The sequence below is a fragment of the Oratosquilla oratoria genome, chromosome 34 (genome assembly GCF_046742065.1).
Source record: "Oratosquilla oratoria isolate Oo_2021 chromosome 34, ASM4674206v1, whole genome shotgun sequence".
NCBI lineage: Eukaryota > Metazoa > Arthropoda > Malacostraca > Stomatopoda > Squillidae > Oratosquilla > Oratosquilla oratoria.
The window spans coordinates 41,187,790-41,202,789 of record NC_134810.1 but is presented as its reverse complement, the minus strand read 5'-3'; the positions used below and the strand labels follow the sequence as shown (position 1 = coordinate 41,202,789).

Sequence of the window (15,000 nt, the reverse complement as noted above, 5' to 3'; positions counted from 1 at the left end):
TGTCTGTGTGCGTGCGTGTGATTCACCATGTTCTTGGATCACGTGTTGGACTCGTGATCGACAGCTTAAGTCCTTCCGGATGAGACCTCAGAGCTCATATACGCTCGATCCATGGGTAATGTTACCTTGCACACACACACACACACACACACACACACACACACACACACACACACACACACACAACTCCTTGCCCACGAGAGTAAAATTTCCGGCTCGCAATGCAGCGATGCTGAAATTATTTCAGCCCTGGGCGGGAATCGAACTCGGGCCGCTGGAGTAACAGTTGCGAACGGTACCACTGCACTGTTGAGTGTGCGTGTATGTGTGTGTGTGTGTGTGTGTGTGTGTGTGTGTGTGCATGTGTGTTAGAGAGAGAGGGGGAGAGTAAAAGGTTGGAGAGAGTTAGAGAGAGGGGGAGAAAGTTAGAGTGAGAGAGAGAGAGAGAGAGAGAGAGAGAGAGAGAGAGAGAGAGAGAGAGAGAGAGAGAGAGAGAGAGAGAGAGAAAGAGGGGGGAGAGTAAAAAGTTAGAGTTAGAGAGTAAAGAGTTAAAGTTTGAGAGAGAGAGAGAGAGAGAGAGAGAGAGAGAGAGAGAGAGAGAGAGAGATTGTGTTTAAGCATCAGCGCGACATGACGTCACAAGGGCCAGCGAGCGAGCGACAGTTGCAAATAATTCAACCTTTAACGTATCAAGTTTTAAAGAAGAATAAAGGAATTCTCGACGTGGTATTTCCAGCCAGACACGCTTGCACAATTTCATTTATCAGTTTATTTCTAAATTTATGTATTTTTATTTATTCAATAATCGCTTTCGATTGTCCGCGCTGCATTCAGTGCCTTTCAAAATCTTCTGACATGGGTTAAAATATTCAAAATGTTTAGAAATGGAAGACTTAATTGATAGCATCACTTTCAGTCTACCAGTGGTTGTTATTATTAATTAAAATGAATTGAAACAGATGAGAGCTTGTGTGTGTGTGTGTGTGTGTGTGTGTGTGTGTGTGTGTGTGTGTGTGTGTGTGTGTGTGTGTACATAAACACATCTACGTCTTTTGTGAACACACACACACACACACACACATACACACACACACACACATACACACACGGGTACTGGCACGTACGCATACATAAACACAAATACGAAAACATGTGTGTACGTACACACACATGCAAAATTATATACATACATGCATATATACATATACTATATGCAGATCATAAATGAATGTTGGTGTGTGCTATGATAAAAAGTCGAAATATATTACACATTTCTTTCACAAAATATTTACAAAAGTTTATCTATACATCTATCCATATACCAAGGGCTTTTTCCCCCTTACAAGGGAGGTAGCCAAAGTCAAAAGGCATATATCCACTCCCAGCCATTTCATCTCCACCCACTCCACTCCCATCCACCACCCTTCCCCCCTCTCCTCTTAGCTCCTCGTGGATGACGGGTCATCCCTGTATCCCGTCCACTGCCCTGGGTCAGAAGCAATGCATCAAGACACCGCTCACCAACAGCAACGCTTCTTCACTTAACTGGCGACCCTACCCCCTCTCCGTCTCATGTAGAAAAAGAAGACGGGGAGAAACTCCTTCGGGCTGCCTTCTTCCTTCCTTGCTCAACAGACATTCCCCTCTTGCTTCACACCCTTTCCACCCCAACCATCCACCTCATCCTCTGTCGTCCCCTCAAATTCATTCCCCCCACCTCTGCCTTCCACACCTCTTTTACTAATCTTTCTTCATTCATTCTTTCCATTTGTCCAATCCATCCCAATACTGTTTCATCAACCCTATCTCCCATCTCCTTTTCCAACCACGCTCTCCTCCTCACCTCCTCGTTTCTCACTCTATCCAGCCTAATAACCTCGACCTTACTTCTCTGACATTTCATCTCAAACACATTTAAAATGTTCCTCTTTGCCTCTCTTAAAATCCAAGTCTATGCACCATACAATGCGTCAGTAGAATAATCCCTTCATACAATCTCCTCTTTGCATCCATTCCCAGATGCCTATTTCTCTTAACACTTTTTAATCCCCCAAGGCATCTACTTGCTTTTCTCACTAATAATAATAATAATAATAATAATAATGATAATAATAATAATGATAATAATAATTAATAATAATAATAATAATAATAATAACAACAACAGTAATAACAAACATGAATACTGAGGAAATGTGGAATTCTGTTCTGGGGCTCTAGCTGCTTTCTGGACCCCCACTTCGGATTATGGCAACATTTGAAGACGACAGTGACGTCACAGCTGTAACTTTACTCTGATCCAAGAATTCTTTGACTGAAAATGATACTTTCCTGGACTTGTCACTTCCTTCTTGACACGACACAAAAATGCAATCAAGAATCATTAGTCTGATGTATGTACTGTATACACACACACACGTACACATAAACACACACACACATATAAACAAACACATACACTGTACATGTTTATACACATTGTATGTATACATACATCTTCATAAACATTACTCATACAGGTACATACACATATACGAATATATATTTACACATATACACACATACATACACGTCTATATACATATACACACGTGCCTACATCTTTCAACTTGATACGCAAGTTTGTGCTCGTTTCCGTCGAAAGAGCAATATATTTCTTCATCTTCTCTTCTCGTCACGTCTACGGGTCATCGCTACCAAGGGAGCGGATGTTGGGCAGCCCCGATTCCTTCCGTTATCCGTTAACAACACCGAGGAGGAGGAGGAGGAGGAGAAAGTGGAAAGGGAGGAAGAGGAGGAAGAGGAGAGAGGAAGAGGAGAGAGGAGGAAGAAGAGGAGGAGAGGAAGAAGGAAGCGGAGGAGTTTATTGGTCTTTACATGGAAGAGAAGGAAGAGGAAGAGGAAGAGGAGGGGGAGGAATAGAAAGGAGAAATAGGAAGAGGAAGAGGAGGAGGAGTATATTGGTCCTTATAGGGAAGAGAAGGAGGAGGAAGAGGAAGAGGAAGAGGAGGGGGAGGAATAGAAAGGAGGAATAGGAAGAGGAAGAGGAGGATAGATGAAAACAATGGGTCATCACACACAACTCGTTAAGGATCGTTGTCCACATTCAGACACAGCAAAATACCGTTGATCTATCTGACCCCTCCATTCAACACTGTGTGCGATTCACCATGGTCTTGGATCACGTGTTGGACTCGTGATCGACAGCTACTACCCTCCCGGATGAGAGCTCAAGCTCATATATGACCGATCTATGGGTAATACTGTGACCTTACACACACACACACACGCAACTTCCCGCTCACTAGAGTTGGAGTAACGACCCGCAGTGCAGAGATACTGAAATTATTTCAGCCCTGGGCGGGATTCGAACCCTAGTCATACCAACGACCCCAAGAAGAAAAATAAAATCTTCCCATAAAATAAAATAAAATAAAATAAAAATAAAATAAATATTGTATACGACCCTGAAGATGGTTAGACTGTAGTCCCTAAGATCATAACTAATGAGTTTGTTCGTTCGTTTGTTTGTTTTTGTTCTTCGTATCTTTTTCGAAAGTATTAAGAGGATTTCGCAATTGGACCTAAATTTCACGAAGGAACTTAAAAAAAAAATAATAATAAAAAATAAATAAATAAATAAATAAAAATAGTTAAATAAATAAATGATAATAATGATAATAATAATAATAACATATACTAAATCAATTAAAACGTTCAACACAACAATGCACTGAAGCTCATACCCCAAAAATGCTTTTTTGGCAAATCGGAAATCTATTCTGAAAAATAAAGACGATTTATTGTGACACGTTGAGAAAGGCAGATAAAGAAAACGCGTGTCTTGGTCCGAGTTTATTCCTGACCGGTTTCGTTCCTCTGAAGAAGTCGAAACCAGTCAGGAATAAACTCGGACCCAGCATCGCTGCACTGCGAGTCGGTACTCCAACTCGGGTGGGCTTGGAGTTTTGTGTGTGTGTGTGTGTGTGTGTGTGTGTGTGTGTGTGTGTGTGTGTGTGTGTGTGTGTGTGTGATTCACCTCGGATCTGCTGCAGCCTCTTTTCGAGACAGCCAGACACCACCCTACGGCAGTGAGCTCAGAGCTCATTATTAGCAGATCTCTGGGTAGTGCTGAGACCACTCACACACACACACCCAAATGCAAGGTCACAACTCCTTGACTAACGTCCCGTACCTACTCGCTGCTAGGTGAACAGGGGCTACACGTGAAAGGAGACAAACCCTTGTCTCAGCCCTGGGCGGGGAATGCGAATCCGGTTCTCCGGCTTGTGACGGCCTGTGCCTTACCAATCCGCCATTGAGTTGTGTGTGTGTGTGTGTGTGTGTGTGTGTGTGTGTGTGTGTGTGTGTGTGTGTGTGTGTGTGTGTGTCTGTGTGCGCGCGCGCCAAGGAGTCCGTTGAGGGTGGGGCAGAAGCGGGAATTCACCCGAGTGCGACGTTGCCAATTTGACCTCCAGTTATCGTATCGTCACTGTGTCACCCGTGACATCTCGACGTGGCACCGTGGGAGGAGAAAAAGCGCTGTTGCCACGTGTCACGGAATTTATTCAAATTGTTGTTATAATCCTTAATAGTGATACTGATTGTATTTTACAGATTCCTTAACTATATCCAGCATATTAAAGAAAATAAAATAGCACATAGATAAGAAATAAGAGAGAGAGAAAGGGAGGAGAGAGAGAGAGAGAGAGAGAGAGAGAGAGAGAGAGAGAGAGAGAAAGAGAGGAAGAGAGAGGGGGGAGCGAGATAGAGAGGAAGAGAGAGTGAGAGAGTGAGAGAGATAGAGGGGAAGAGAGAGATATAAAGATAAGAATAGAGAAAGAGAAATATAGAGAGATAAAGAGAGAAAGAGAGAAAAAGAGAAAGAGCGAGAGTCATGTAGTAAGACTAATTTGGCAGAACGGCCCACGACGTGTGCCACACCTTGAACGGACTTCTTGGTGCGCGCGGACTATAACTTATGTAAATCTTCCTTCTACGCCTCTTCCTCGTAGGAGAGAGGTTCGTCCTCCCGAAGAGGAGTAGCCGGGCCTCCCCTCCCTCCCTCCCTCCCTCCCTCTGCACCACCGTTTCCTGACGAAGAAGACCGAGAGCTTCCTGCTGGGGGGGAGGAGGGGGAGAAGGGAGGAGGGGGAGAAAGAGGGGAGAGAGGGCAGAAAGAGGGGAGAGGGGGAAGAAAGAGGGGAGAGGGAGAAAGAGAAAGAAGGGAGGAGGGAAGGGGGAAGAGGGGAGGGAGGGGGAGAGGGGAAGGAGGGGGAGAGGGGAAGGAGGGGGAGAGGGAAAGGAGGGGGAGAGGGAAAGGAGGGGGAGAGGGGAAGGAGGGGGAGAGGGGAGGGAGGGGGAGAGAGGAGGGAGGGGGAGAGGGGATAGGGGATGGGGAAAGAGGGGAGGGGGGAGAGGGGAGGAGGGGAACTGGAGGGGAGGGGGGAAGAGGGGATGAGGAAAGAGAGGAGGGGAGGGAGGGGGGAGAGGGGAAGAGGGGAGTAAAGGGAAGAGGGGAGGGGGGCTTAATGATCCTGAGGTGAGCCCCGTTCATTATGGGGGCTTCTTCTCCTCCTCCTCCTCTTCTTCCTCTCAACTTCTTCTTTTTCCTCCTCCTCCTCAACTTCTTTTTTTCTTCCTCCTCCTCATCTTCTTCCAACTCCTCCTACTCTTCTTGTTTTTCTTATTCTTTCTCCTCATAATCTTCTTCCTCATCATCATCTTCTTCCTCATCCTCCTGTTCTTCTTCATCCACCTCCTCATATTTTTCTTCTTATCATCATTATCTTCCTCCTCTTATTTTTCTTCTATTTTCTCATCATCATCATCTTCTTTTTCTTCTATTTTCTCCTCCCCCTCATCATCATCTTCCTCCTCCTCCTCCTCCTTCGCGGTCCCCTGGTCGGTTGTTTGTGCCACGGGCGTGACGATGGCACTGACAACGGTTGGGCGTCGTAAGTCGTCTCTCCTATTTTTGGCGCTCGGAGGGGACGGAAGGGGAGGGGGGAGGGAAAGGGGAGGGTGTCAGGCGACAAGGCCCCCCCACCTACCAGATCAAAGACAAAAAGAGATTTTCCTTGGGTGCACATGGTACGTGGATTTGTGGCGTGCACACACACACACACACACACACACACACACACACACACACACACACGTCTATACATCCACGCTCTCGCCTTACCGACACAATCAGTTTATCATTATACATACAATACCACAACCACTTACATTCACTGGCAGGCAAACACGCACATCTATTTACGCAGACATATTCAAGCTATATACATTATTACATGTTTAATTATTTGGAGCCGTGAGCGTGTATTTATGCATATAATGAAGATGACATATCCTGGTGGCCGCCGACTGCCGTGGCGTCGTCTTTTGTTTCCCAGTAATCTATTGGTTGCCTGCACGTGACGTCATGTCGCAGCGGTTCAAATCTCGCGCCAGTTTCCATCTTTGGGTGCTATGATTAATCTTTTCTCTGAGGTTTTTATTTTCCTTTAGCCTGGATGCTGTCAGAATATTTTATTCAATTAAAAGAAACTCCCTTGATAATTAATCGGGAAGCCATCTCCATTAACCTTCTCGCCTTTCGCGATGATTCAAAGCTTAGATTCAACACTTCAGCTGTTTTTATCAATTTGAAGAAAATCGCCAATAACCAAATTATTTCCCTTGTTAGATAAAATGGCTTATATGGCAGAAATTAAAAATAATGCATCCATGAACAAGATAAACAAAGAAAGTTCACCTCAGCTACAATTCAGACAATTTCTCTCAAACGTTTCAGTCTACACGAAACCGTGACGTCACAACGACAAAACACAATCTCGCAGAAAAAATATGTTTCTTATTTATCTATTTACTTTTTTTTTTTTTGTGAAGGAATCTGGAAGTGTCAATGTAAGGGTGTTCTATATTGCGTTCCAATTTATTTCTCTCTGGACATAAATATCATTACAACTGATCAAATAGTTTACCTTAATTGGGTCGAACGAAATACAAATAATCGCACTTTTTTCATACCTTTTTTCTACGCTAGAGATCTAATTAGGTATATTTAATTGTCGACACTGTAAAAAATATTAAACATGAAAATGAATGTACAGACATATTATATATATATATACATATACATACATATATATATATATATATATACATATATATATACATATTATATATATAAACTAATCAAATATTCTTGATGCAATCACCGTTAGACGACGACTCGATTTGCGCATGCGCAGACTGGAATACGCCTAAATGAAATTCTTCTCCATTGGCATTCAATTCTTTATTCACGGTTCATCCCATACTGTTGACGTGGAACTTAGAATCCCAATCTGAGGTAAATGTAGCCTCCTCCCCCTCCCTTCCTTCCCCTCCCTTGGGGGTTGAAAAATATGGAAGAAATGTAAATACGTCAGTCCTGATAACTGACTCCTAATTTTGAAATATTGGAATACCTGGCTGGCCATTTCAAGGACATAAGCGGAATGCTTAATTCCATTTATGATAAAAAAAAAATATGTATGTATTATCTTGTCTGTCTAATGCCTTTATAATTTCATTATTACATTTTTGTTGCTTATAAAATGACGTAAATAAAGAATTAACTACTGACAAATAAAATAAAATTCAACATCAGTGTGTGTGTGTGTGTGTGTGTGTGTGTGTGTGTGAGAGAGAGAGAGAGAGAGAGAGAGAGAGAGAGAGAGAGAGAGAGAGAGATTTACCACCATGGTCTTGGATCAGGTGTTGGACTTGTGATCGACAGCTATTTCCCTCCCGGAAGAGAGCTCAGAGCTCATATATCACCGATCTATGGGTACTGCTGTGACCTCACACGCGCACACACCCAACTCCCCGCCCACGAGTTGGAGTAACGACTCGCAGCGCAGCAATACTGAAATTCTTTCAGCCCTGGGTGGGAGTCGAACCCGGACTGCCGTAGTGGGGGGCCGCGAACGCTATCCACTGCGCCACGAGTCGTGTGTGCGTGTGTGTATGTGTGTGTGCGTGTGTGTGTGTACGTACATAGGTTCCTAGTTCTGACAAGTCAACTTGATTCGAGTGTATACTCTGATTGATTTAATTTATTTTCCACAAACTCCAACATGCACATTGCATTAAATCCTTCGCTATGCTTTCGTTATATTCATACACAATATATAAATCATGGTACACACACACTGAATGAGAATCAGACAAGAAGCAATGGTCTCAAGCCGTCAGGAAATAGATCTAATTTGGAAATGGGTAGAAACAACTTCGCCAGCCGTGTAGTTAATGAATGGAATAAACTTTCTGCAGAGGCAGTGCAATATAGTTCAGTTCGAAGCTTTAAGATTCGTTTAGATAAACACGATGTTGTAATGTCTGCAATTTATTTTATATTACTTGTTTATTTGTTTGTTATTATTTACCTTATTATTCATATCATTATTATCATTTATCTATAATTATTATCATTTTTTTGCATCCGGCCTAGGTATGGACCATAAGGTCTCCTGTCGGCATGCTACTCCTTTGTAATCCTTTGTATACATACGTGTATATATATATATATATATATATATATATATATATACATATATATATATATATATATATATATATATATACACACATACACACACAGTTATTACATTCTCAGTCTAATTGCTATAGCAGAACTGTGCCCCCCACCCCCCACCCTCAGCCCCTCCCAAGGCCTCCCCCGGGGGCGAGCAATGGGCGCCCTCGCCCCCCTCCCCCCCGGGCTCGCCCTTCAAGGCGTTAGCGTCACGTTGGCTGCTCGCCCATTAAACCAAATTAACATCCCTTGACCAGCTCGGCGACACTCCTAATGGAAGCTGACGACGCTAATGTTACCAGGGAGGAGAAGGAGAAGGAGAGAGAGTGGGTGAGAGAGAGAGACAGAGAGAGGAAGAGAGGGAGGGAGAGAGGTAGGGGGAGAGAGTGGGAGAGAGAGGAAGAGAGACGGAGAGAGAGAGAGAGAGAGAGAGGGAGGGAGAAAGAGGGAGAGAGTGGGAGAGAGAGGGAGAGAAAAAGAGAGTGGGAGACAGACAGACAGACAGAAAAATATATAGAAAACGAGAGAAAGAAAAAGGAAAGAAAAAGAAGAGGAAGCGAAGACGAAGGAGGAAAGGAAGAGAATAATCTTTGGATCACGTGCTGGGGTCGTGATCGACAGCAGCTACCGATCTATGGGTAATGCTGTGACCTTACAGGCACACACACACACAACTCTCCGCCCGCGCGAGTTGGAGTAACGACTCGGAGCGCAACGATACTAAAATTATTTCAGCCCCGGGCAGGATTCGAACCCGGACCGCCGCAGTGACAGTCGGAGACTCTACCAACCACTCCGCCGAGTGTGTGTGTGTGTGTGTGTGTGTGTGTGTGTGTGTGTGTGTGTGTGTGTGTGTGTGTGTGTGTGTGTGTGTGTGTGTGTGTGCACCACAGGCTACCGTACTTCAGTAAAGCCCTCACACCACACCGTGGCACTCTAGCCACATACAACCCAGAACAAGCCTTCCAGACACAACCGCCTCCCGCAACTTTTATATACATATGAACATATGAATGAAGGAGACTGCAAGAGACCATAAGGCCTATACTAGGTAATTCCATATCCATGACCACCTGTCATCCCATAGGACGTCCGCACGCGTGGAGAAGATTTCTGCAGAAGGTACCCGAAGGCCTCAGCTTCTTACTGAAGAACGAGAGGAGCGCTCTGGCGTGCAGGATTCGAACTCAAACCAAATATGAGCCTGCCCCCCATCTCTCTTTTAAACCCAAATTAGCCTCCGCTCACATCGAATCTTCACTGAGAAGTCTTCTGCAAAAGGTCCCCGAAGGCCTCAGGCGCTTACCGATGACCAAGAAGAGCGCTCTGGCGTACAGGATTCGAACTCAAACCAAAAATGATTTAGCCGTCCCCCCTCTTCTTTATTTTTATTTATCTTATTTTATTTGTTTATTATTTTTTACACAAATTAGCCTCCGCTTAGATCGAATCCTCACGGAAAAAAGACTTCTGCAGAAGGTTCCCGAAGACCAAGAAGAGCGCACCGGCGTGCAGGATTCGAACCCGAGCACGACAACTATCGGACGCTGTTGAAGGAGAAAAGCGACATCGATACAATGGGCGAGCAGCCGCCGTGCATTAGCCTCGGGTCCACTTCAAATCTCCAATTTTCAAAATATTCATTTCGAAAACATCAGCGCCATTACTGACGCCGGTATGGAGGGAGAGGGAGAGGGAGAGAGAGAGCCAGAAAGAAGAGAAAGAGCAGCAGAGAGCCAGAAAGAGAGAAAGAGAAAAAAAAGAGGAAACAGAGAGCCAGAAAGAGAAAAAGAGAGCCAGAAAGAGAAAGAGAGAAACAGAGAGAGACCGAATCGAAAGTATGATGAATGTTACACCACTAGTTCCACAGATCGACATCCTTCCGTTCCGTGTGGCTCTTTTCCTTTTATCATTTCTGCCGCCAGACGATTTATTTTACTTCATTTCATTTCTATTTATCTATTTTTATTTGTTTTTTAATTTATCATTAATATATTTCATTTTTATTCATTTATTTTCATTTATTATTTATTCTTATTTATTTTTAACTATTATTATTATTATTATTTTTATTTTTCATTTTTTTCTTAATTTCCGTGGTATCCTTTTCGGTAGCCAAGGGTCAGAGTCCATCTCCACGCTGTGGAAAGTGAGAAACCCCTGGTAGGGCAAAACCCTGCCGCTGGGTCTTTTAGGCCGATGTTTGGGTCGCCTCCCCGCCCGGCTACGGCTGTTGGGAACCAACGCGTCATAGCCCGCAATGGCTCCCGAGAATCGAACTCAGGATCACCTGCTCATGAGTTCGACAGGGTATCCACTGGGCAATCCAAATACAAACAGCTGATCACAGCGGTCCACAACTACAGCTGAGCCAGCCGACTCTGGAAGACTTGTGGGCCAGCTGTGATCCACAGAAGACCTGGTCCAGTGGACAGACTGGACCGGTGATGTCCAAGGACCAGTGCGCTGGACCCTTCGCCCTCTCGGAGCCGAAGAAGAAGAAGACGACGACCAGAAGGGCTGCTTTCGTGTCTCCTCTGGTTTTGCAGCTTCAGGAGAGCTCGGCTCGGTGTCTGCCAAATGAAGACTTCGAGTTCGATCCTCTTGAGCACAGTTGCGGAGTTCTGTGTTCGTGGAAAGAGGTGGTGGCTTCCGACCTCGCTTTCCGTGAGCTTAAAAAAAACAACCTCTTTAAATTAATTGTGTTTTTTTAATAATAAAAAAAAAAAATACTGTTCCCTTGGACGGAACCAGGTCTTCAGGATCTTTGGTAGCAATTTGACAACGACCCATTTTCTGTCTTTCCTCTTGAGGAAGACAAAGCCGAGGGTGAAGCCTCGGACGCGGATGTCTAGAGACACTTCGGCTGCTGGAAAAGGGTCGAAGATGACTCAGTAGTCACCCGAGTGAAGGTCCTCTTGTAGGCCGATCTTCACCGGAGGATGTGCCCTGCCCACGGAGGCAGAGTCGGCATGCGTGCACGTGCCAGGGATTGGCAGGGGCGCACGTCTCGTCGCGGCACTGCCAATCCTTGTTCCTGATTATGCCGGGGGTCGTCATGATAAGACATGATAAGCCACCTCAGCTGGGCACGAAGGGTCTTCCAGAATATCTGGAGCCGTGTCCATGGTGTTCTCTTCGAGAGAGGCCTTCTTGTGACTCAGCTTCTCCCGGAGCGCTCTCACATGCGCGGCCATCTCTTCGTTGTCTCGTCTTAGCCTCGGGACCTCTGCGGCGAGTTCGTCTGTGAGGTCCGGGGCCATGGCCAGCGCTGCGCCTTCCGGGTCTTCTGGGGGCGTCTCCGCTGGGGGGGCACCGACCTGGAAGTTGGTCGTCATTATGAAAGCTCCCAATGGACCTGGCCGAAGGGCGAAGAGGGTTTCGAAAGGAGACAGTGTCGTGGGCGTCCCAGATTGTCTCTGATTTTCACTGGCTAGTTTCGGGTCAGGAGAAGGATTGAGTTATGTCTCCCTATCTATCTATTAAATAAAGGATTACAAAGGCCGACAGGAGACCTTTTGGTCCATATCAAGGTCGGATGCGAAAAAATTATAATAATGATAAAAAAAATGAATAAATAAAAACTATAATAAAGTAAATAATAAATAAAATAAATGCATAGGTATAGTTAAATAATAAACAAACAGGTAAATAGTAAATAATAATAAATTCACATATAATTAATAATAAATGAGAATCAAGCAAATAATAATAAACGTACAAATGATAACAAAAGAAATCAACAAATAATATAAAATAAATGACAGTCATTACAGCATCTTGCTTAGGTGCTTATCTAAATGATTCTTAAATCTTCTATCTAATTGTCTTGACATCCATCTTTCTACACATCTATCTACCCCGCGATCCATCTCTACTTCTCTACGAGTACGTCAATCTTTATTCTGTGTACAGTATGTATATTGTTCAGTTAATCTACAAATAATCTAGCGTTGAACTCCCCTCTTCCCATTTTCTTTCCTCTTTCCTTCTTTCCCTTTCCTCTCTCCGTATCTTCCCTCTGAAGTTTGGTCGTTTTAAGAGATATTTATGGATAGGGATGACGGGTAGTATGGGACATGGAACTGCCTAGTGTAGGCCTTACGGTCTCCTAGGTTCGGTTCCGTCACACCCATTCCGAATACGAACCCCAACGTCGGGTGGGTCTACCCGAATGTGGGTAACGTTTGGAATTTCTCATTGTAACCGTGAATGTAATTTCTCATGATGAAGAATGAAAATATCACAAACACGGCAAAGAGTATCAGAATGATCTACTACCCTTGGATGAATATCAACTCGTATACTTTATCATCTAGTGTTATATTTAGTAAATATATGTATATTGACGAGTGTGAGCCTAGATAGGCTTCAATGTATCCAGTCAAACAATTTACACACACACACACACACACACACACACACACACACACACACACATATATTATATATATATATATATATATATATATATATATACATACATACACACACACATATGTATATATATATATATATATATATATACATATATACATATATATGTGTATATATACATATATATATATATATATATATATATACATATATATATAAAGTGAAAGATATATGGAGGGAAAGAGGGTGAGAAGGAGGAGAGAGGGGAAGAGAGGAAAGAGAGGAGAGTAAAAGAGAGAGAGAGAGAGAGATACGTAGGGAGGGAGGGAGAAAGGGTGGGAGGGAGGAGAGAGGGTGGTAGGGAGGAAAGAGGGGAAGAAAGGAAAGAGAGGAGAGAGAGAGGGAGAGAGAGAGAGAGAGAGAGAGAGAGAGAGAGAGAGAGAGAGAGAGAGAGAGAAAGACGAAGCGAGATAGAGAGAGAGAATGTAGAAGACTCTTCCAAATATGGATAATGCAAATGTCAGGATAGTCTTCCCTATCAGATGGCGATAACTTACCCTTCCCTCCCGCGTCCAATACGGAGTGTGGGGCTGACCCTGGCCTTAATTAAGGACGGGACGTCCACCGCCATCTTGTTGAGAAATCCGATGACGTCACACACACACGCACACACAAATACACACACACACACAGATAGCTACACATGTATCTATACGTATAAGTAAACATGCCTTTATCTCTATGTGTATGTGTTTGTATAATGTATACGTGTACGTGTGTGTGTGTACGCATATATGCATATACCTGTATGTATGCTGTGTTTATACATAGTATGTTTCTATGTATTTATTTATTTATGTATGTATGTGTTCATATGTCTGCATGTGTGTATCTGTGTGCCTGTGTATTTATGTACGTATGTATGTACGTATGTGTTCATATATGTCTGCATGCGTATATGTATTCGTGTACGTATGAACCAGCACCCAAGATTACGGGTGTATACATGGGTTCTTGTCCACATATAACCCTCCACCTCTCCCCCGCCCTCACACACACAAAAAAAAAAAAAAATCTCCCCCTCCTTTTCCTCCTCCTCACCTTCCTACTCTTCCTCCTTCTCCCCTCCCCCTTATCCTCTTCCTCCTCCCCTCCACCTCCTCTTCCTCCTCCCCCTCTTCCCCTCCTTCCTCCTCTTCCCCCTGATTTCCTCCTCCCCCTCCCCCTCCCTTCCCCCTCCCCCTCCCTTCCCCCTCCTCCTCCCTTCCCCCTCCTCCTCCTCTTCCTCCCCCTCCTCCTCCTCTTTATCGACATCGTCACAGGCTCAAAAAAGGATGTCGGACCTTCCCGGCCCCAAGAAGAAGAAGAAGAAGAAGAAGAAGAAGAAGAAGAAGAAGAAGAAGAAGAAGAAGAAGAAGAAGAAGAAGAAGAAGAAGAAGAAGAAGAAGAAGAAGAAGAAGAAGAAGAAGAAGAAGAAGAAGAAGAAGAAGAAGAAGAAGAAGAAGAAGAAGTCGACGCAGAAGAAGAAAAAGAAGAAGAAGGGGGGAAAAGGACTGTAGAGCTCCCCCTTCCTTAAACAAAGGACAGGTCTATGGGGGCACCAGACTTAAGCTACTAAGAGCAGAGGCTTTGTTACCGTCAAAAGTCAGGCGGCTTTGTGTAGCCCTGATTGTGTGTATGGGGGGGAGGGGCAGGGGGGATTAGGAGGGGGAGGAATGGGGGAGACCTGGAAATGGGGGATTCTTGGTCAGTTAAATTTAACTAATAAGGGATGTCCATAGACTGTTCGAAGAAAATATCCCTTAGCAGTAAAAAATAAATAAAAAATAATAAATAAAAATAAATACAATATAAAAAATTAAAGTATAATACGAAATAAAAATAAATAATAAGTAAATAAATTAATAAATTGAAATAAAATATAAAATAAAAAAATTAAAATAAAACAAAATATAAAATCAAACAGAATAAAATAAAAAACAAATAAAAATAAGATAAATAAAAAACAAGTAAATAAACAAGTACACAAATAA

The 15,000-nt window shown here is 43.6% G+C and overlaps 1 protein-coding gene across 2 annotated transcripts in view; it reads right to left on the bottom strand.

Annotated features, from left to right (window-relative positions):
- The window catches only part of LOC143018230 (uncharacterized), a 542,359-nt gene that overhangs the window by 278,728 nt on the left and 248,631 nt on the right, over positions 1 to 15,000 (bottom strand). The window lies entirely within an intron of this gene.